We start from the raw sequence: 21595 nt of genomic DNA, 5'->3' as shown, positions 1-21595 counted from the left end.
AAAGGGAAAAGTAAATTGTAAGCTAAACGTTTTGGTTTCAATTCTCATGGTAGCGTACGAGTCATATTTTTTTTGTGTTTTTTACTTTTTAAATCATTACCTGGGTCCAATATAATATTAAATACGACATCTGCATTAATCAAAACATCATATTTACGCGTACTTTACGACCGGGCAATGCCGGGCAGCCTGTTAATTTTTTATTCACAAAAATCAATACAATTAAATTTTTCTCGTGAAAATGGAAATATTTGTAGAAAAGCATTGTTTGTCAGCAGTAGTGACCTTTGTTTCTAGCAAGATTAACTCTCGGCTGCTGAATATATTTGGGAGAAAAATAAATGAGAAAAGATAGGGTTTAAGTAAAAAAAAAAATGGAGAGGGAGAGATAAAGAGGGGGGTATCTATAAAGACATTTTCGAGAAATGTAAGGCAGCAGAAACGATTTTATGACTGCTGAAGAGTTTGCATATATCAAAATCTACGGATGTATAAATTTATGCATAACTGTTTGTGTGTGCACGAAACGGACCGTCAAATTATCGAATCTTCTGAATTTGGGGGGGGGGGGAATGAATAAATACTTAATTATTGCCCGATAAAATAATTTTGTTGATACACACGCACATACATTTGCATATATATATATATATATATATATATATATATTTATGCAGACGTGATCATTTAACTTCAGAGCAATATTGTTTAATTACGTATATCTAGGTATTTACACACATGTACACATCCACACACACACATATAAGTGTGTAAATATATATGTAAGACTACTCATCAGCGCAGTGGGCCACAATGCAGTTTTGTGTTGCCAGATCTAACCTTTGTCAACTGCGGGCGGACGTACAAAACAGCAGGTGGTTTGAAGCAGCATTTGATTATACATAGAAGTGACCATCAAGAACGTGCTGCTAGTGGCGCACATGTCTGCACAATGTGTGCCAAAGAATGCCAGAGTTTGGCAGGGCTTAAAAGCCACCTTCGTGCGGCCCATCACTGATTTGTTTTCGTGTTTCTGTATATCTCTTTTTTTTGTGTGCTATATCAAGTAATTGCAATGTTCGAAAACAAATTTGCTGACATCATATATATGTAAGTATAAACAGATAAAACAGATTAACAAAAAAGGAACAAACCAAGTTGTGTGTTCGTCAACGTTTCCTCTTTATTGTAAGACTTCTTCCTTTTTTTTTATCTCTCTATCTCGTTGGAATATTATCTCTATATTAATACGATATCCATTTCTTGTCATAAATAATTTTAATAAGTTTTGGTTTCGGTTTCCATTATAACTGATGGTACTCCAGTAGTCTAGTTTTTTTTATAAATGATTTTATCAAGAATTCTTCATAAGTTTTGGTTTCGGTTTCGATTATGGCTGAAGGAACTCAAGTTATATGGATATGTACATATGTTTTTTTTTTTTCCATAAGTTTTCATTTCGGTTTCGATTTAATCTGATGGACCCAAATCATATGAATATATTTTTTTTATTTTTGAAATCACAACTTTATAATATATAAAAATCGATAGAACATTAACTCTATAATAATATTTACGAAATCTACAAGAATTAAGATATATTTAAGCGTACTCTACGACCGGGCTTTGTCGGGCGTTCATACTAGCTTAGATAAATACTTTTACAGTTTTAACAAAAGAGCTACAATAATACCAGAGCGTTTCCATTTACACTGAACATCTACAGAATGCCAACATCAATATATTACATATAAGTCCCCTGTGGAATTTCCACAGGTCCCGCTACTTTCCAATATTCTCACCATGTGTGTGTGTGTATATATATATATATATATATATATATACACACACACATGTGCACACATTCCAAAACTACGCATCTAAACAAGATTAGACTAAACTTGTCCACGTGAACCAGTGGCGCAACGGATAAAGGCGTTTATAACAATCAGTTTTCAGCGATAATCCTCTAATCATTGTAGGTTTAATTCTTTCCAAAAGAAAAAAAAAAAACAGTATGAAATGTAACTCACGATTCCTTATCGGTTGGACATCCGAACAGTTCGCCATTCTTTCCGCTATTGACAAAGATGTCTACATAAAAAAGAATTTCGGTGCATGAGCTGTCAATGGGTAAAACTTTCTGGCCAATGCGTGCAGTGCCGGACCTTACGTCTCGTTACATCAAAGCCATTTCCCTGGCAGAAACCCAAACCCTTGTCCTTATTTAAAAAAAAAATTTTATTACCTTTTTTTTTTCTGAAGCACAGCCAAATGTATTGTGCTCATAACACAGGAACACGTTTTGGCCGACGTCTTCGAGGCTTGGAGATTTCAACTTTGGCTTTTTATCATTCCGTCACTTCGATTCTGACTCCGCTCCTTTTTTCCTGCCAGAAATGGCAGACAGTAACAGACAAGTGGACGATTCAATATTGTTCTTGGAACTTTGATCTCTTTAAGACGTACTATTTTTTTAGTATTATAGTATACACACTCACACACTCACACACTCACACACTCACACACACACACACACACACACACACACATATCCAATATACACTCTCCTATTGGTTTTTATTTGTCTCTTTGCGTGAGTTTGAATTCATTCAATCACACAAAACAGTATGTATATATATATATATATATATATATATATATATATATATATATATATGGCATAATCGCGTTGACACACCGGTTCCCGTCATATCACCGAAGTTAAGCAACGTTGAGCCTGGCTAATACCAGATGGGTGACCATTTGGGAATTCTAGGCGCTGTATGTGCTTTCCGCTTATCTCGGTATTGTTTCCAGTCGTCCTGAACCTCCGTTTGCCACTGGTATTCAACAATGTTGACCCAGGAGAGGTGTGGTTGGTGATTGCGCAACTCTTGCCGCAAAAATTTCACGCGCAGGCACCCTTACCGTGGGTATCCATAGTCTGTCAAGACTGAAGGAAGCCTTTATTATATATATATATATATATATATATATATATATAGCAGAACTAGTAATTAGTAAAAACCTAAAAAGGTGCTCAATACTATTGCAGAGCAAATATATATATTTTATTACCGTTTTATCTGTTTTAATTACATATGTTTCTGTTACCGGATCATATCAACACTCGAAATCCGTGTCTATCTGGCTAAAGTTTTTAAACTGATCTTGTTTGATGTTTTTATTCAATTATTAAGTCTTAAAACTTAAATGATGTCAAATCAAAATTGAGATTTCTCCAACCTCTTTTTTTTTTTTTTTCATCCTCATCCTCTAATATTGTCTTTCCAAATCATAATAACCACTTCTGTTCAAGTCTGGCGAAGTTGCTGGATCGTTGATACTATCCGGTTACAGAAAACATGTGTAACTAAAACCGATAAAGCGGTAATAATATGTGTGTGTGTGTGTGTGTGTGTGTGATGGTGTGATGGTAAGATTCCGATGCAATAGTGGGCTTTGCTTCATTGCTTAAATACGCGTGAGTGAAAAAAAATGTGTGTGTGTGTGTGTGTGTGTGTGTGTGATGGTTAGATTCCGATGCAATTATCGATTTCGTGCTAAATTTCCGATTCCGATACAATTCCGGTCCTGGATATGACCTTAAACTATATCCAGTGGTGAGGCCCCAGCTTGCGGGCTTTGGGGAGTGTGGAGTCACCCTTTAATTGCCGTAGCTCCCAGGTCCCCTCTGACCCGGAGTGGTAGTACCTGTTAGGGCCCCAACTATGGGTTAAATAGAAACCGACTTGAAAACAACAAATATATTGTATTAAAAAAATTTTCTTGAAAATCTTTGGATTCGGCATTAAATAACCTGAAAAGGGTTGATATGCCGTAAAAGAAAAACAACCAACCAACCGATACAATTACCGATTCCGATTCTTTACAAATCTCAAATAAATTAACTATAAGATTGTTATTTGCCCCGATTTTCGTATAAAATACATGTTAAATATGCAGGTATTTTCGTATAAAACGCGTGTTAAATATGCAGGTATTTTCGTATAAAACACATGTTAAATATGCAGGTATTTTCGTATAAAACACATGTTAAATATGCAGGTATTTTCGTATAAAACACATGTTAAATATGCAGATATTTTCGTATAAAACACATGTAAAATATGCAGGTATTTTCGTATAAAACACATGTAAAATATGCAGGTATTTTCGTATAAAACACATGTAAAATATGCAGGTATTTTCGTATAAAACACATGTTAAATATGCACGTATTTTCGTATAAAACACATGTAAAATATGCAGTTATTTTCGTATAAAACACATGTTAAATATGCACGTATTTTCGTATAAAACGCGTGTAAAATATGCAGGTATTTTCGTATAAAACACATGTTAAATATGCAGGTATTTTCGTATAAAACACATGTTAAATATGCAGGTATTTTCGTATAAAACACATGTTAAATATGCACATATTTTCGTATAAAACGCGTGTAAAATATGCAGGTATTTTCGTATAAAACACATGTTAAATATGCACGTATTTTCGTATAAAACACATGTTAAATATGCACGTATTTTCGTATAAAACACATGTTAAATATGCAGGTATTTTCGTATAAAACACATGTTAAATATGCAGGTATTTTCGTATAAAACACATGTAAAATATGCAGGTATTTTCGTATAAAACACATGTAAAATATGCAGGTATTTTCGTATAAAACACATGTTAAATATGCACGTATTTTCGTATAAAACACATGTTAAATATGCACGTATTTTCGTATAAAACACATGTTAAATATGCACGTATTTTCCTAAACGTCAATTTACACTTGTGGGGGATGATCTATCGATTTTAGCTTTATTGGTATTTTAAAATCAATCAATAAATATTTATTTTTTTATCATTTTCACCAGTAATGGAAGATTTCGGTCTAAACAAAGTCAAATAAAAAAGACAAAAGAATCGTTTTGGCATCGGAAAATAGGCATCAATTTTCCGATTCCACCAAATCTTCAGATTTTTCTGATTCTCGATTATGAAAAATCGTCCCAACACTAATATATATATATATATATATATATATATATATATATATATATATAAGGTTGACAAGAAAGTTTTTGCGGAATTTTTTTTTTTTTTCAAACTAGCCTGGTTGCCCGGCGTTTCCCGGTTGTTTGGAGGTGTGTTGAGCAAAAAAAAAAAAAAAAAAAAAAAAAGTGGTATTAGGCAGGCAGGCGGGCTCGAACCCATACCGTGAAGGAGGAAAAAAAAGTGACATCATCGCCAAACCGGAGGTGGTGAAGGTTTAAATTTACTCAATCGAAAAGGGGGGATGACTTTCGAAAATATCGGCAAAAAGCGACCCCTCTTTGTAGAAAAGTGTCTAGTTGAGGTTGAAGGAATTAATGTTTTTAGTCAATTTTTCGATATTTGTCGCCCGAGAGCTTCAAAATGATATCGATCTTGTGAAAATCCGTTACCTCTGTCGAAAGTTTTAGGCAGACATACATACATACATACATACATACATACATACATACATACATTAAAACAGACAGGTAAGATTTATATTATAGACTAGCGGGGGTACCCGGCGTTGCCCGGGTGTTTGGAGGTGTGTGTGCTGTTAAATAAAAAAGAAGCCGGGGGGTAGGATCGAACCCGAAGCCCTGAGGCGAAGTTTGAAAATAAAATCGGCCAGCCAGAATGAGCTACTGAAAGATGTTTGAATTTATTTAAGTAAGAACTAAATTGACAGGTGCGCGCATGGAAGTCGTAGAGCAATAGCTATTCAGCAAATGAGGTCAATGACCAGGTTTGTTTGTTATAAGCGAAGTAAAAAAAGAAAACAACGTTAAAACTTAAGCGGGGGGTAATCAAAACATCGAAAAAAAAAACTAACGTAAGGCAAACGAACGATGTTAAATGTAAAAATCGAATAAACAAACAAAAAAAAACAGGTGAAAAATTGCTTAAATAAGCCTGTTTCGATATTAAAATTTAAAAAATCGGTGGATACCCGGGTGTTTTTGGGTGTGTGGTCAGGGGTGAATAAGCGAAGTAAACAAAAAAAACAGAAAAACGAACGTTACGTGAAAAATGGCTTAAATAACACTGGTTCAATATTTAAATTTAAAAAACGAAAAAAAAAAGTCATCTCACACTACGATTCGAACCCAAAACGTTTAGATAACGAACCAACGCGCCAACCAACTGAGCTAACGCGGTCGATTTCGGGGTGAAAAACATGAACGTTTTTGGCTAATTTTTCGAGCGAAGGATGGAGCTTCAATATGATACCGAGTTTTTGAATTTTCGTCGTGTCTGTGGAAAGTTTTTAGCGGACACACAAACACACATACAAACACACACACACATACATACATATACACATTTTCGCTTTTATATATATAGACTAGCGAGGGGTACCCGGCGTTGCCCGGGTGTTTTTCGGGGTATGTGAAAAAAAACCCAAAAATGTGAAAAAAAACAGGTGCCCGTGAAAAAAAAAACGAAGCCTTCACGACGCGCAGTTGGAAAATAGTAAAGTGTTTAAAAAAAAAAAACAGGTGCGCGTTTTTGATTGACGTGACGGCGATAGGTATTCAGCAGTTAGCATTTTGTGCGGGACAGTTTTGAATGAGGTGAATAAATCGGTTTGTTTGTTTTTAAAAACCCGCTTGAAAGCTACAGTCTGATATGACGAAGTCGACATTGAATAAACGTTACTTAGCTCTCTTGAGACAACTGGCTTTCGGCCTGTGATTAGAGTCGAGTTTCGCTTTTTTTTATACCGAAAACCGAATGTAACGCGGGAAATGTGGAATAATTAACGTTTGAAAATCAATAAAATTAAATAGACAGGCGAGCTCCGTGGATAACTCTGAGATATTACAATTTATAGATGATATAAAAAGTTGTAAGAAGTTGTGAACCGAGCAAGCGCTTCTCTGAAAGAAGCCTTTTGTGGACATCGAGGAAAAGCGTACATACATACATACATTTTCGCTTTTATATATATAGATTACGTGTATTTTCAAATAAGCTTTCATTTTAATACCTTTACTTTAAAGATGGTGTTTCACTTTATCTAATCCTTTAAATGACAATCGTTTTGAAACAATTGTCTTCTTTTTTCAGAATGCTGAATACAAAATAGGAAAATACAAATTCGCATAATTTTCGGTTTTAATTTAAGCTAGGCGGAGAAGCTGCCGAAACAGCTCACGATATTAACAAAGCGTTTGGCCCAGGAACAACTGAACACACAGCACAATGGTGGTTTAAGAAATTTCGTTGCGGTGACTAGTCTTGAAGGTGATGAGTGTACCTATTTACGCTGCCTCCTCACCGGACAGAGTTAGACACCAGGGTCGTTTCTTAACGTGGAGAAAAGGTGCAAAAATAAAAAAAATAAAAATGTCTCAATCGTGAAGGACTGCTTATCCACCGAAAGAGAACAAGACATGGAAGTGCAGTATCTGTAGAACAGATACTACACTTTGATCTTGTTTATATAGTTTATTTCCGTAATGAACAAATTTTACAATTAAATAATGAGAAATTCAAAAAATAAAAGCAAAAAATTAACATTTGTAAACAAACTTAGGCACAAGGCCATGCAAGAAGTGGGATGGGGAGTGTTGCAGGGTCTTTGTAACTAGTTTACTCTTGACTGGCAACATTTACCACAATACCTCATTCACTCTGTGGACTCTAAACTAACTAATGAAAACCCCAGCGTTTTTGCAAAAAAGAATATATTTACAATTTCTGTGTGTGCGTGTGTGTGTGCGTGCGTGTGCAAAAAGCTCAATTGGCCAAAAGGATGAGTGTTGTGGTCGGCCATCGGTTTTGCTTTTGAATTATCGTAACTATTGGCAACCACTTCAGAGAGGTTGGAGAGACAAAACAAATTGATAAATAGGTGCCTCACGAATTGAACGACAACCAAAAAGAGGCATTGTTACAAAGTGTCATCTTCCCTTTTTTTACGCAGCAAGAACAACCCGTTTCTCGACTGGGTTGTGACTAGCAATGAAAAGTAGGTTCTTTGCGACAACCGGCGACACTCAGCTCAGTGGTTAGACGCCGATGAAGCTCCATGACACTTCCCAAAGCTGAAGTTGCATCAAAAGAAGGTCACACTGACTGTTTGGTGGTCTGCAACCGGTCTCATCCATTATAGTTTTTTTTTGAATGCTAGCGAAACCTTTACGACGGATAAGTACTGCCAACAAATGGATTAAATGTATCAGAAACTTCGACAACAACACCCAGCATTAGTCATCAGAAAAGACTCAATTCTCCTCCACGACAATGCCTGACCACATATTTCTAAACCGATCTTGCAGAAGTTGAACGAATTGGGCTACGAATCTGCCTCATCTGCCGTACTATCCAGACCGCTCACCTACTGAGTACCACTTTTTCAAGCATCTCGACAATTTTCTGCGTGAGAAATGTTTAAAAAACTTAAGCAATATAAAAAAAAAAAAACGCCTTCAGCGACTTCATCGCCACCAGAACGCAAGATTTTTTTTTTTTTTTTTTTTTTTTTTTTTACGTTACTGCCAATAAATGCACATATTTTGCGTTGGCAAAAATGTGTTGATCCTGATGGTACTTATTTCGATCAATAAGTTTTTGTTTGAGCCGAGATATGTTCAACTGAATTTTAAAGTTAAAAATCGCAAGAACTTTCTTGTCAACCTGATATATACCGTAAAGTGTACTCTGCTGCCTGCGTTAAAAATGTCGCACTTCTTCGTCGTGTGCAACCAGACCACCTGAGTACGCGCGTCGTTGTATGCTCGTACGACGGTGTATGGTTCTTCGCTCTTTGTTTGTCAACGTCTTTTGTTCGGATTGAAAACGAAGGCATCGATGGATTTTATTGTAAATCACGTTTTATTATTTTTTTTCTTTTCTTTTTCCTTCTCTCCCTTGTTTCTTTTTGGTTTTCCAGGTTATTGTTTGTTCGTTGCCATGAAAACGAATACAAACTGGAAAATAGGTTAGGGGTGGTGGGTGGGGGATCGTGTCTGCCGGTTCGTTCGGTATGTTCAATCAAGACTAATCCCAGGGCTGTTTGATAGAGAAAAAAAAATACATACTGTGTCTACCTCATCCCTGACGCAATCCTCGGCGTTTATAGCAGCCAGATATAGTTTTTTTGTTTTTGTTGTTTGTTTGTTTGTTTGTTAGAGGCGGCAAACGTTAAATTGGCAACTCTATTTTATTTTTGAGAGAATATCTCTTCGAAATCGAAAGTTTAGGTGACCTGATAAAGGTCATCAATTAACCGAAACATGAGCTTTCTTATTGTCGTAACCATCTAATTTGTTTATATAATCTATAATGTAAAGGACAAACATCTGTTTAAATGTATGTGTGTATGTATATCTAAAACTTTCGACAGAGGCGACGGATTTTCACGAGTTTGGTATCGTTTTGAAGCTCGACCTTTCGGACAAATATCGAAAAATTAGTTAACAACATTAATCCCTTCACCCTCAACTGGGTACTTTTCTACAGGGAGGGTAGCAAAAAATCGTTCCTTCTTGACAATTTAGTCAAACACGCATGCGCAAAAAACGTTCTTTCTTAAATTAGTTTAAATATAAAAAAAACGACTTTGCTCACGCGATCATAGACCAGTTGTTATAGTGGCAGCTTTGTCATCTTAAGATTGCACGTTCGAGCCGACATGTCAGATATTTTTTTTTTCTATCTTTAAAGTTTTAATATTGAAACAGGATTATTTATGCCATTTTTTTTCGTCCGATTTCTTTTTTTTTTGTATTTTTCCATCGCGTTTGCTGTCTTTTTTGTTTTTGTTTTTCCGATTTTTTAAGAAGTTTTACCATTTAAACAAGGTTATTTATGCGATTTCTTTTTTTTTTTTTTACTTCGCTTATTCTTTATTTTGCATCACGTTCGCTGTTTTTCCCCCCGATTAAAAAAAAAAAATTATTTAAACAGGTTACTCCCTACACACACACACACACTTCCACACCCGGACAACGCTATATACCTCCGCTAGTATTAAATAAAGATGTGTGTCATGCGACATAGCTTTACTGAACATTGTTGAAGATATATACGTAAAATATATCGTCTTATACATATGTAGATGCAGGAAATGATAAAAAAAAATAAAGATATTAAATATAATTATCGACGTTTTGTTGTTATCCAGTTCATCGTCTTGACTAAACCTCAACAAACACATACACACACACACACACACACACACACGCACCTATATACTTATAAATATGAGTGTGTGTGTGTGTGTGAGAGAGAGGGCACTTCTCAACCTATATACTCAACGAATTTTTTATCTACAGACTTAAAATTTGGTATATAAGAAAATTCAGACATGTGGAAAACTTTTTAATCGGGTTTCACCCGGAAAAAAGGGCTGCTAAGGGGTCAAAAATAAAAATTGGTACTTGGGAGTCATTGGATGTTTGTTAACTGTTTCATGAATGCGCATGCGTGAATAGTTCACATTACAGATTGCTTGTGTTAAGAATAAGTAGTTTGAAAACTCCTTTTAAAGAGTGTCACGCTGGCCTACTGGTTATCGAACTTGACTCACTGTCTTCAGGTTTTGGTTTCGATCTTAGCTTGAGTATGTTTTTTTTTTCTGTATTTACAAGAAGTGAACTGTTTAGGAAAAAAACGTAATATTCGTATGCACATGTCTCAGTTTCTGTATTAATTAAAATATAAAATTTATGCATATTTTACGACCGGGTAACACCAGGCGGCCTGCTATTCTATATATTTGTTTTATTTTACTTCAGTCGAAGTTCTCAGAAATGAAGGGGCCCACTACCTGGGGCTAACACTTGAAGTCTATATGAGATACATAGATATTCGAATGTTCCATTAAAGTTCTTTATCTCTCAACCACTGAATTAGTAAAGAAATTGAGAACATAATTTTCCTCTCCCCAATCAACCATTTTCATACGTTGTAGTATATCTTTCATTTTGCTTTCTTTGTCTTACTGGATTTCAAGGACAAGAATTTATCTAGTCTGGTGGAGTATCCAGTATTGTGCTATTACTTGAGGTAACATCACTTACCATTCCTCGTAAAAGCTAATATAAGTTAACCATAGTGAGGAGATATAATTTGGGCTGCGAATACTATGTGATTTTGAATATTTGGTCAGGGTTTACTTCTAGGGAAAAGTATTCTCATGCCAGATTGTTCTGACAAACTTTTGTACAGAGAAACCTTAGATACTTAAGGATAGTGTCTAGTAGGCATTCAAGTTCCCTCCAGTAGGCATTCAATTGGTGTGAATAAGTAGCACTGTATAATATCGGACTATTGAAGTGATATGACGTATGATTGTTAATTTTATGAATCTTCATAAAAATTGGAATGAAAGCGTATAAACGTCCGTTTTCAATTGTAAAATTATTGTGTGAAGCAGTGTACCTTTTGTATGTACAGGGTGACCCGCCCCCCTAAAAAAAAAAGCTAAATGGAGGCCATCTAGAACATATGCTGTAGAACGGAGAAAAAAAGGTCAAAGACCCTAGTGTTTTGATGTGATGTTTTGAATATAATAAACTAGTTATGACCAAAGTTTCATTTGATTCGGACAAAACACTAAGAAACGGGGCATGATTAGAGTTGGGACCCGGTTTTTTTTTTGGGGGGGGTCACTCTGTATTAATCAACAGACAGACAAACAAACAAGCAGGAATACAACTATATGGTAATAGATATGTGTGCATGTTGTTAGAAATGTACTATATGAAACTAGAACAGAACCGAATCAAGACAGATTATCTTGCGAAACAAATGTTTGATATCCTTCCAGAGAACTGGATAACCAAGAAGCATCTATTTAAAAGGAACTTATTTCTTAAAGAAGCGATCAGATAAGCTGCTTTTACTTGTGTGTGTTTGTGTTGTGTTGTGTGTATTGTGTGTGTTGTGTTGTGTGTGTGTGTGTGTGTGCCAATGTATGGTTCTCTGATGCGAAGAGTACCTGCTGTATAGTTTCTATCATCCATTCCCACCCATCCTCATCCTTTTCTCTCCTGTCCGACATATTAATAGATAATTAGCCGCTTCTGCCCGTGACATCCGTAATTTATGCTTTCCAATTCTTCCGACAAATGCGATCGGATATTTCGGATCGTATTTTTATTTATTTATTGATTCGGGGATTGGTAATAGTAATCCTGCAGGCGGAATACCTGCAATATTCTGCGTCTTTAAGTCCGCCATATTTGTCTGAAACAAGCATTGTGAAAATAATCTGTATCGACTCACGCACACACACACACACACACACATATAATATATATATATATATATATTATTTTTAAAATGTAATTATCCACTGACACGTGTTTCGTCGTCTACGACTCATCAGAGTGGCTGTATCTAGTCGTAGATGACGAAACACGTCAGTGGATAATTACATTTTAAAAATAATATATATACCGCTCCCCATGTGGGGGGTACCAAATTGGTTAAAAGGGAAAATTATTCCCAACTCGCATTTAGGTAAAAATGCACTTTCGTAAATAATTGAATTCATTCAAAACATATCGCTAAAACCAAAACAAAACAACATCTATATATATATATATATATATATATATATATATATATATATATATATATATACACACACACACACACGGTAGAACCCAGTTATTTATAATGTTATTTGATTATATACATGTGTATTATATGTTGTACTGTATTTCATTCCGCAATATTTGTCGACCTTCTACTTGTCTGAAACAGTATTGTTAAAATAGTCGGTATCTACGCACACACATATATAATACGTCTTTTTCTGTTTTCTTTTAACTTGTTTTGACACGCATTAAGATTTCCTTTACGCATATAAAATTACACACACACTCTCACATATATATATATATATATATATATATGGCCTAACGGTTAAGGCACCGGACTGTGGTAAACATGGTCTGAGGTTCGATCCCTAGAAACAATTAAACCACGCTGATGAGAGGTAATGACCTTGAAACACGCGTGTACGTAGATTACTGTTTTTAAAAAATAATAAATAAAAATGTTATATACGTCCAAATTAAAAAGGGCGACTTTCTAAGTAAATAAAAAAAATGAGCTCCGAGGCGGAGCCAATATTAACCGTATGTATCGCTTGACAAATAACAACAATAACAAAATCTATATATATATATATTAGTTATTTTATTACTATAATAATTTTGAAATACCTACAGACACTAGTGTTTCATTCTTTCGGGAATCTTCACTGCAAGGTGTCACGATTAACACTAGTTGACAGATTCGAACCCGGCAACAGGAGCCTCTCTAGTTTGATTAGCAAAGACCGTATCCAATCGGGTACCATTAACCGCGAGAAATAACGTTGAATTTAAACATTTTATTTTTAAACGTTCTTTACGCCAGTTACAGTGATGTAATCGTTATACGATAATCTATGCATACGAGCTAAATTGACCGACTTATATATATACCCCACTGTCTTGTGGGTGCCCTTGTTTGGGTGAAGACTAGGGGAACCAACCCCAAAATCAGACACCACTGCCTTGTCGGCCTTATCACAGCAAAAAGATGGGAACTGATTTCAAATCCTACTGCTGCCTTGCAGTTTTCCTTAAAAAGCTATGGAACCTCATCCAGAAAGAAAAGGCGTAGTAGCGGACACGATAGGGCGACTGTTTACCTCACTGCGATTACTTTCGGCTGGAAGGTGCGGCCGCCTCTGCTGCCGGCCGTCGTGGGTTTGCTCCACTGGACATGAGCATTGGAGGTTCAGAGGGTGTTTATCTGATGCGCAACAGATACTGCACCTAAACTGCGCGAGCAAGTTTGGAGCCAAGGTGGAAAGTCCTTTGGTGATGGAGTGAAACTACACCAACACCGAGGGATAAAGCACTGAGGCCCCAACTAGTTGCACGCTAGAAAAAAGGCTCTAGACAAGGGCTGGTATCCGACTAAAGACGAAGTGCAGAGTCTTCAAAACTATCGTCCTGCCAGCCTTGCTGTACTCAGCAGAGACCTACACTCTGTATAGAGAACACGTAAGGAGATTGGAAGCCGTCCAACAGAGACACCTGAGAAGGATCATGAAGATCAAATGGTGTAACTTTATACCAAACACGGAAGATCTCAGGAGAGCAAACCTAAATAGTGTGAGAGCTACCATTGCTACTATGCAACTACGATGGACCGCGCATATTACTAGAATGGAAGAAAACCGAATTCTAAAGATGATCTTCTACGGGGAACTGGAAAATGGAACCCGCAAGGTAGGAGGTCAGAAGCTTCACTACAAAGATGTAACAAAGCGGCACCTGAAGGCAATGAACATCAATGTCGAGAGTTGGGAGGAACAAGCCAAAGAAAAGAGTGGTTGGCGGAACAGTCTCCATAAAGGAAAGAAATAAATAGAGAGAAAGATTGGAGAAGCCTTAGAGCTGAGACACTATAGACGACACAACCCTGGCACCCACATATGCAGTGCCTGTGACCGGATGTTTCACACAGAAAGAGGATTATGCCAACACTGAAGGATAAAGCACTGAGGCCCCAACTAGTTATCATCAAGACTGACGGACTGCATGATGATGATGATGAATATATATATATATATATATATATATATATATTTAAAGGAGATTAGAACAATAGTCTAAAGAGCTGAGTGTATTTTAATGTAACAGTGAAATTACTAGTTTAATTAAAATACAGGAAATAGAAAGTGCTCGTTGTAATTTAGATATATAATAAGCTCGATAGTTAAATGTCCTAGAGCTAATTCAATATTAAGTAATGTGATTTATAATTTAAAATTTAAAAATCAAATTTTAATTAAATTAAAAATCCGTTTCATAAGAAGGAACAACAACAAAATCAATTATCTGTACGATCGTTTCGGAAAACAATGCTTTTTATTGTGGTATACATCAAGTTATGTAGAATAATTATATATATATATATATATATATATATATACAGTAGAACCCTGAAAATCCATCGCTTCTGTCGAAAGCATACATTTAAACAGACAGGTGATGTTTATATATTTACTAGCGGGGGTACCTGGCGTTGCCCGAGTGTTTGTTTCCGGAACGGGGGGGGGGGGAATTTAAAAAATGTTATGGTAGGTAAGTAGGAAGGATCAAACTCGGAGTCATGAGTAAAAGTAGGAAAATGAAGTGTGAAAAAAAAAACAAAAAAAACATCTGCAACGTTAACAGTTCGGCCACCAAGAAAAGTCCATTCCAGTTGTTTAGGAAAAAAAAAAAAAAAAAAAGAAAAACGACTACGGTAGGTCGGCGCGAACGTGAAAATAAAATGTGAATTGTCTAGCACGCTAACCACTACGCCACAGAGCACTGCAGCTTAGTTTAGTGATTTTAAATAACTTCACATGAAAGAACTACGAAGCCAAACCGGTGTTCTCTTCTCAACTGTTCCTTGTGAACGATCCCCAAACGGTGTTAAGTGGTGGCAGGGGGAGGAGGAATTTTTTAGAGAGAAAAGATTTTACCACTTCCATTGATCTTAACCGATTTTGGCCGTGACTTCTCAGCAGAAAAAGTATAGAAATCTAAGATTATCGAGGAATTTGAGAAATAATAAGCCTATAACACAGCTCAGATATTGTTCTGCCGTTTGTGCATATTATATTTGCATGAAATATCTTGATTTTTAATCCTATTAATGTCAAAATCAGACGGGAAAAAATGAGTTCATTTTATTTATATAGAAGATTATGTGTGTGTGTGTGTGTGTGTAAGTTTTTAGTATAAAAATCAACTTCCTTGAATGCTATTCCTTTATATTATTCCTCTGCCTGTTCTAGAAATACTTTAATGGTGAATGCTCCGACGAACTACCAGCATTTGTACTCTCTCGACGTGACTACCCTCGACAAACCCGACAAGCAACTAAGTCCCACCCCTTCACAGTAGAGATCCCAAGGTGTAGGAAGGCCTTTTACGCTAGTAGGTTCTTCCTCAGAACTGCAAGACTTTGGAACTCGCTTCTGGGATTCTGCTTTCCCAACTGTACTGACATGCAGAAGTGCAAGTGTAGTGTGAACAAACGTCTTGGTACTCATCTCCCTTCATAATGCCCCGCAACTTATGTCCGCGATAGTAGTCCCCTACTTCAAAGTAGCACTGTGCTTTGTTTGGGGGGGAAAATTGAATAAAATAATAATTAAAGAAATAAAAAAAATTATGATAGCGAATTTTCCTATCCCTACTCAATAGTTATATTTTCAAAATCCTACCAATGCTGTCACATTTGGGCTGGTGCATCTGCTACTAGTCTCTCGCTCCTTGACAAGGTTCAAAAGAGAGTCGCAAACCTGATAGGCCCTGAACTGGCATCTAAGCTTCAGCCTCTGTCCCATCGACGAAACGTTGCATCCCTCTGTCTGTTCTACAAGTATTTTAGTGGTGAATGCTCTGACGAACTGCAATCACTTGTGCCCCCACGACGTAAGCACCCTCGACAAACCCGACAGGCTGCTAAATCCCACCCCCACACTGTAAAGATCCCTAGATGTAAAAGATCTTTCTACTCCAATAGTTTCTTCCCCAGAACCGCTAGACTTTGGAATTCCATTCCAGGTCCCTGCTTTCCCCAACAGTACTGACGTACAGAAGTTCAAGTGTAACGTGAACCGACATCTTGCTGCCCAAATCCCTACATAGTACCCCAGTAGTTGTTGCCCCTTATAGTAGCCCCCTACACCAAAGTGGCAATGTGCCTTGTTTGGGGTGAAAATGTAATTTAAAAAAAAAAAAAATTACCTCGGCTTTGGGGGCCGTATGTCCCCACGTTGAGAACCATTAGTCTTTCATGTAGTAAGGTGAGACACTGCGATCATTTACTACGACCATTGTTATTGGACGAATTTCTTTCTTATCTAACGTTTCCTTTCGTTACACTTCCTAGATTCGTACCATTTCCATTCCCCGTCGCTTATCTGTAGCAAGTTTAGTTGATTGCCTCGACCAAATCACTGTCATCAACAAAACACTTGATCGCAATCATCTCTGCGTGATTATTATTTAACAGCTTACCTAAGAACAGCAAGATAAGGAATGCATTACCGTCAATCCATTTCCGATGCTTTCTCGAAGGCTAATGTAGCTTTCCACTGGTTTTTGTAATTCATATCCTGTGGAGATTATATTACACACACACACACACACACACGCACACACACACATATATATATATATATATATATATATATATATATATATATACTAGCTTGCGTGCCCAGCGTTGCCCGGGTGTTGAGCAAAAAAAAAAAAGTGGTAGTAGGCAGGCAGGCTCGAACCCGTGACGCGAAGGCTGGAAAAGAAAGTGAAAAAAAATCTGACGTCTTACCGCTACTCCATGACGCGACCGGAAGTTCGGGACGTTAAAATTAGGCAAAATCAATCCAACCGACACGATGAGATGCAAAAATGGCTCGCAAAAAAAATCGACCCCTCTTTGTAGAAAACTGTCCAGTTGAGGGTGAAGGAATGAATGTTTTGGGGCAATTCTTCGATATTTGTCGTCCGAGACGCTGAGCTTCAAAATGATATCGACCTCGTAAAAATCCGTCGCCCCTGTCGAAGGTTTTAGGCAAACATGCATACATTTAAACAGACAGGTGAGATTTATATTATAGATGTATATATGTATGCATAAATGTCTTGATATTGAAAATTTATTCAAAGTTTCAACCAAAAAAAACTTTATAAATCTGTAAGGAAGGTATCCGAAATTTTAATTATTCGACAAGGAGTACAAATACAACAAGAAAAATTCTTATTTCATGGAGTTTCGAAGAATACAGTTTTTCTCGTCAGCTGGAAGAGGTTTTCAAAATATACAATAAATTTTGCAGGTTAATGTATCACAGGAAACAAACAATATGAACTGAATCATATTTATAAAAAATAAAAAGAATATAATAGTTTGAGACAGTTTATAGGGATTCAAAGAGATTGAGAAAGCAAGAAACGGGGGGGGGGACAAAAGCATATGATAAATGTCCATATATATTAGTGTAGGGACGATTAATCGATTTTGGTTTGATGAAGTGTTATCCTTGAATTGGGATTCCACTGAAACATGTATGCACATGTGTAACCAATATAATGTTTGTACAATAAACAAACTATATAACAGCTCTATCCTGCATTGAGCACTCTTTAATAATCACACGAGTTTCATTGGATTTACATCTAGGTAACCAATCGATACAACCATTATATAAAAGTGGTGGACGAATGTTTGTTTTAAATAGACATTTGTGGAGGTTATTTACAGGCGCTGCTCCCGTGGGTCATTGGGTAGAACTGCCGACTGTCAACACGATATTATATATATATATATATATATATATATATTATACTAGCATTTCACCCCGGGGTTGCCCGGGTGTTTGGATGTGTATGTTGAGCAAAAAAAAGCGGTCAATTTTTGGAACTTTGACCCCTATTATGACCCCTTAACATTTATTGTTTTGGGCTCAAATCAAGTTATTAGGTTTGACCGATGTCCAAGGAACCTATATCTAAAATTTCAAGTGTTTAGACCCGAAATTGTCGGAGGGGTTTAGTAGAGTTTTCAAAGGTCAAATCGTTGAACTTTGACCCCTTAACAGCCAAATTTCTGGCCGAAAACTGATTCCAAAGATTTTCCCAAATCTCAGTACCCTGTATATCAAATTTTGAGCCTGTAGACTAAAAACTGACAGAGTTATTGCGTAGGGAAATGTACATACACAGACACGTTCACTTTTATAGATTAAACAAGAATATATACGTATACATGAATATATATGGAAACCATTTTGTGTTTGCTGTAACTTTTTACGCAAATATTATGCACGTATAAATCATGTAGAATATCTGCATGAATATAATTACACCTAATAGTTCACTAACGATGATCATCCCATAAGAAAACCGAAAAAACTAATAGGGAATTAATTAAAATGAATGTTTAAAAGAATATGCAAATTAGCTAGATCTTTTGCTAGTGAATGCAATTCCACAACCCATATATAAGAAAGTTGTATTTTCTTTTTAAATAAATTGAAAAGAGGGGGGTTAATATGAATATCGATACACACAAAAGAAAAACGAATTTATAGGAGTATAGATATAATTTGTATGCATATATTCATCCACGTCACTAAAATGTGGGGCGACTAGAATATAAGGGAGAAATCTTCCTAAAAATTCCCAGAGGGAATAACTCATACAGGAAAGTAATTGTCGCAAAAAAAAAAAAAAAAAAAAGAAAACGGAAAAAAGAAACGCTGATATAATGTGAACTGGCGACCGTGGTCCAAATGAAATAATTCGGCTACCACAGACAAGTAGAAAGGTCCGGCATACAAAATCAACAGTAGATTTTTTGATATGACAAGGACGCGTTCAAAATGAATGTTTCTATTTAGAGCACAATTAAACCATGATGAGCGGAGAGCACATACAGCGCCTAGAATTCCCAAATGGTCACCCATCTGGTACTAGCCAGGCTCAACATTGTTTAACTTCGATGATCTGACGGGAACTGGTGTGTCAACGTGATTATGCCGCTCATCTCGGCATTGTTTCCAGTCGTCCTGTACCTCAATTTGCCACTGGTATGCAACAATGGTTACTCAGGGGAGACGTTGTTGAAGACTGCGCAACTCTAGCCACACAAATTCACCGCGCAGGCACCCTTACAGTGGGTATCCATAGTCTGTCAAGACTGAAGGAAGACACAAAACCATGTTACTTGATAGTTGCATTTTTAACGTAAATTCAAGCTGTATATATATACACACACACACACACACACAGAGGGTGTCCACAAAGTCTTGCTACATTAGGTAGCCAGACTTTGTGGGCACCCTGTATATAATATATATATATATATATATATATATATATATATATATATATATATATATACTTGTTTTATTGTTATATAAACATGCTCACATCCAGCTGCTACAAACAGCCACTTGTTTCAATCAAACAACAGATATCATCAGGCAGCGACTTGACTATTCAAATGATCAATCGAACATTTGAATAGTCAAGTCGCTGCCTGATGATATCTGTTGTTTGATTGAAACAAGTGGCTGTTTGTAGCAGCGGGATGTGAGCATGTGTATATAACAATAGACAAGTATTATCAGCTCTTTTTATTGAGCACTATCTAACAACCTCGTTGAATTCATTAGTCCATTACTTTTGAATATAAAAAAACCCGAGTATATATATATATATATATATATATAGGTTGCTTCCATAATGTAGCCCGACTTTGTGGACACCCTCTGTGTGTGTGTGTATGTATGTATATATATATATATATATATATATATATATAATTTTGTAAAATCAACAATAAGTTCTCTACAGTGCAATGTAGGCTACAATGTATTATGGCCTAAGTCACTGCAAAAGGCACGTGAAGCTCCTTTTCAGTGCACCACGATGGGTCCCCAACTAGAGCAGGCAATCAATCGATTTGACTGAAGAATTGGCGATTTCACCGATTTCGATGACAATAAAAATATCGAAATGTGAAGCACTCGTTGGTCATCATTCAATCCTGGACTTCCATCTCGTTCTGCATTTCATCATATATACATCGCTTTAATGTGGTTAAATGAACTTTTGAGCACAATCATTGAACCAGTATTTGTAATGAAGAAAGATATTATTTCCTGGTTTTTTGTTCACTTGACCTTTTTTGTGTTCGCGACGTTTCGACCTTTATTCCCTTTTCTTCTATTACTTTTTATTGTAGGTGGTTTCGGTAGTTGAATTTTTTCCGGAAAAAAAATAATTATTTGTTTTCTCTTTGTATGAACCGCGCGCCTGGCATTTGGTTCTGATTATCATTGATTTATGGTTTACCGTCTACTTCCACACTCCCGGTGAGGGGTGGGGTGCTTGTCCACATAAATCCTGATTTCCGACACATGCTTTCGTGTCCATGTCCGAGAGCTAACTTGTGTGCTTATCAACTAACCAATCTTGTAAAGTTTCCATTTCTTTCACCTCTTCTCTCTTTCCCCTCGCTATTTTCTCTCTCTCTCTCTCTCTCTCTCTCTCTCTCTCTCTCTCTCTCTCTCTCTCTCTCTCTCTATTTCTCTCTCTCTCTCTCTCTCTATTTCTCTCTCTCTCTCTCTCTCTATTTCTCTCTATTTCTCTCTCTTTCTCTCTCTCTATTTCTCTCTCTTTCTCTCTCTCTCTTTCTCTCTCTCTTTCTCTCTCTTTCTCTCTCTCTCTTTCTCTCTCTCTTTCTCTCTCTTTCTCTCTCTCTCTTTCTCTCTCTCTTTCTCTCTCTCTCTCTCTTTCTCTCTCTCTCTTTCTCTCTCTCTCTCTTTCTCTGGCTCTCTGTTTTGTGCTCTCTTTCATTTTTTTCTCTCTCACCCATTTTTTATCTCTCTTCTCGTTTTTAGCTATTTTCTATCTTCCTTTCTCCCTTCGCGTTTTGCCTGCGTCTCCCTTCGCGTTTTGCCTGCGTCTCCCTTCGCGTTTTGCCTGCGTCTCCCTTCGCGCTTCGTTTATCTTCCTC

General features: G+C 36.5%; 1 protein-coding gene and 1 pseudogene across 13 annotated transcripts in view; both read left to right on the top strand.

Annotated features, from left to right (window-relative positions):
• LOC145265357 (plexin-A4-like) overlaps window positions 1-21595 on the top strand; it is a 1096693-nt gene that overhangs the window by 685315 nt on the left and 389783 nt on the right. The window lies entirely within an intron of this gene.
• LOC145265927 (5S ribosomal RNA) lies at window positions 2675-2791 on the top strand (annotated as a pseudogene).

Source organism: Euprymna scolopes, chromosome 40, assembly GCF_053919585.1.
Source record: "Euprymna scolopes isolate OS-2025 chromosome 40, ASM5391958v1, whole genome shotgun sequence".
NCBI classification, from domain to species: Eukaryota; Metazoa; Mollusca; class Cephalopoda; order Sepiida; family Sepiolidae; genus Euprymna; species Euprymna scolopes.
This window is presented reverse-complemented; position numbering and strand designations above follow the sequence as displayed.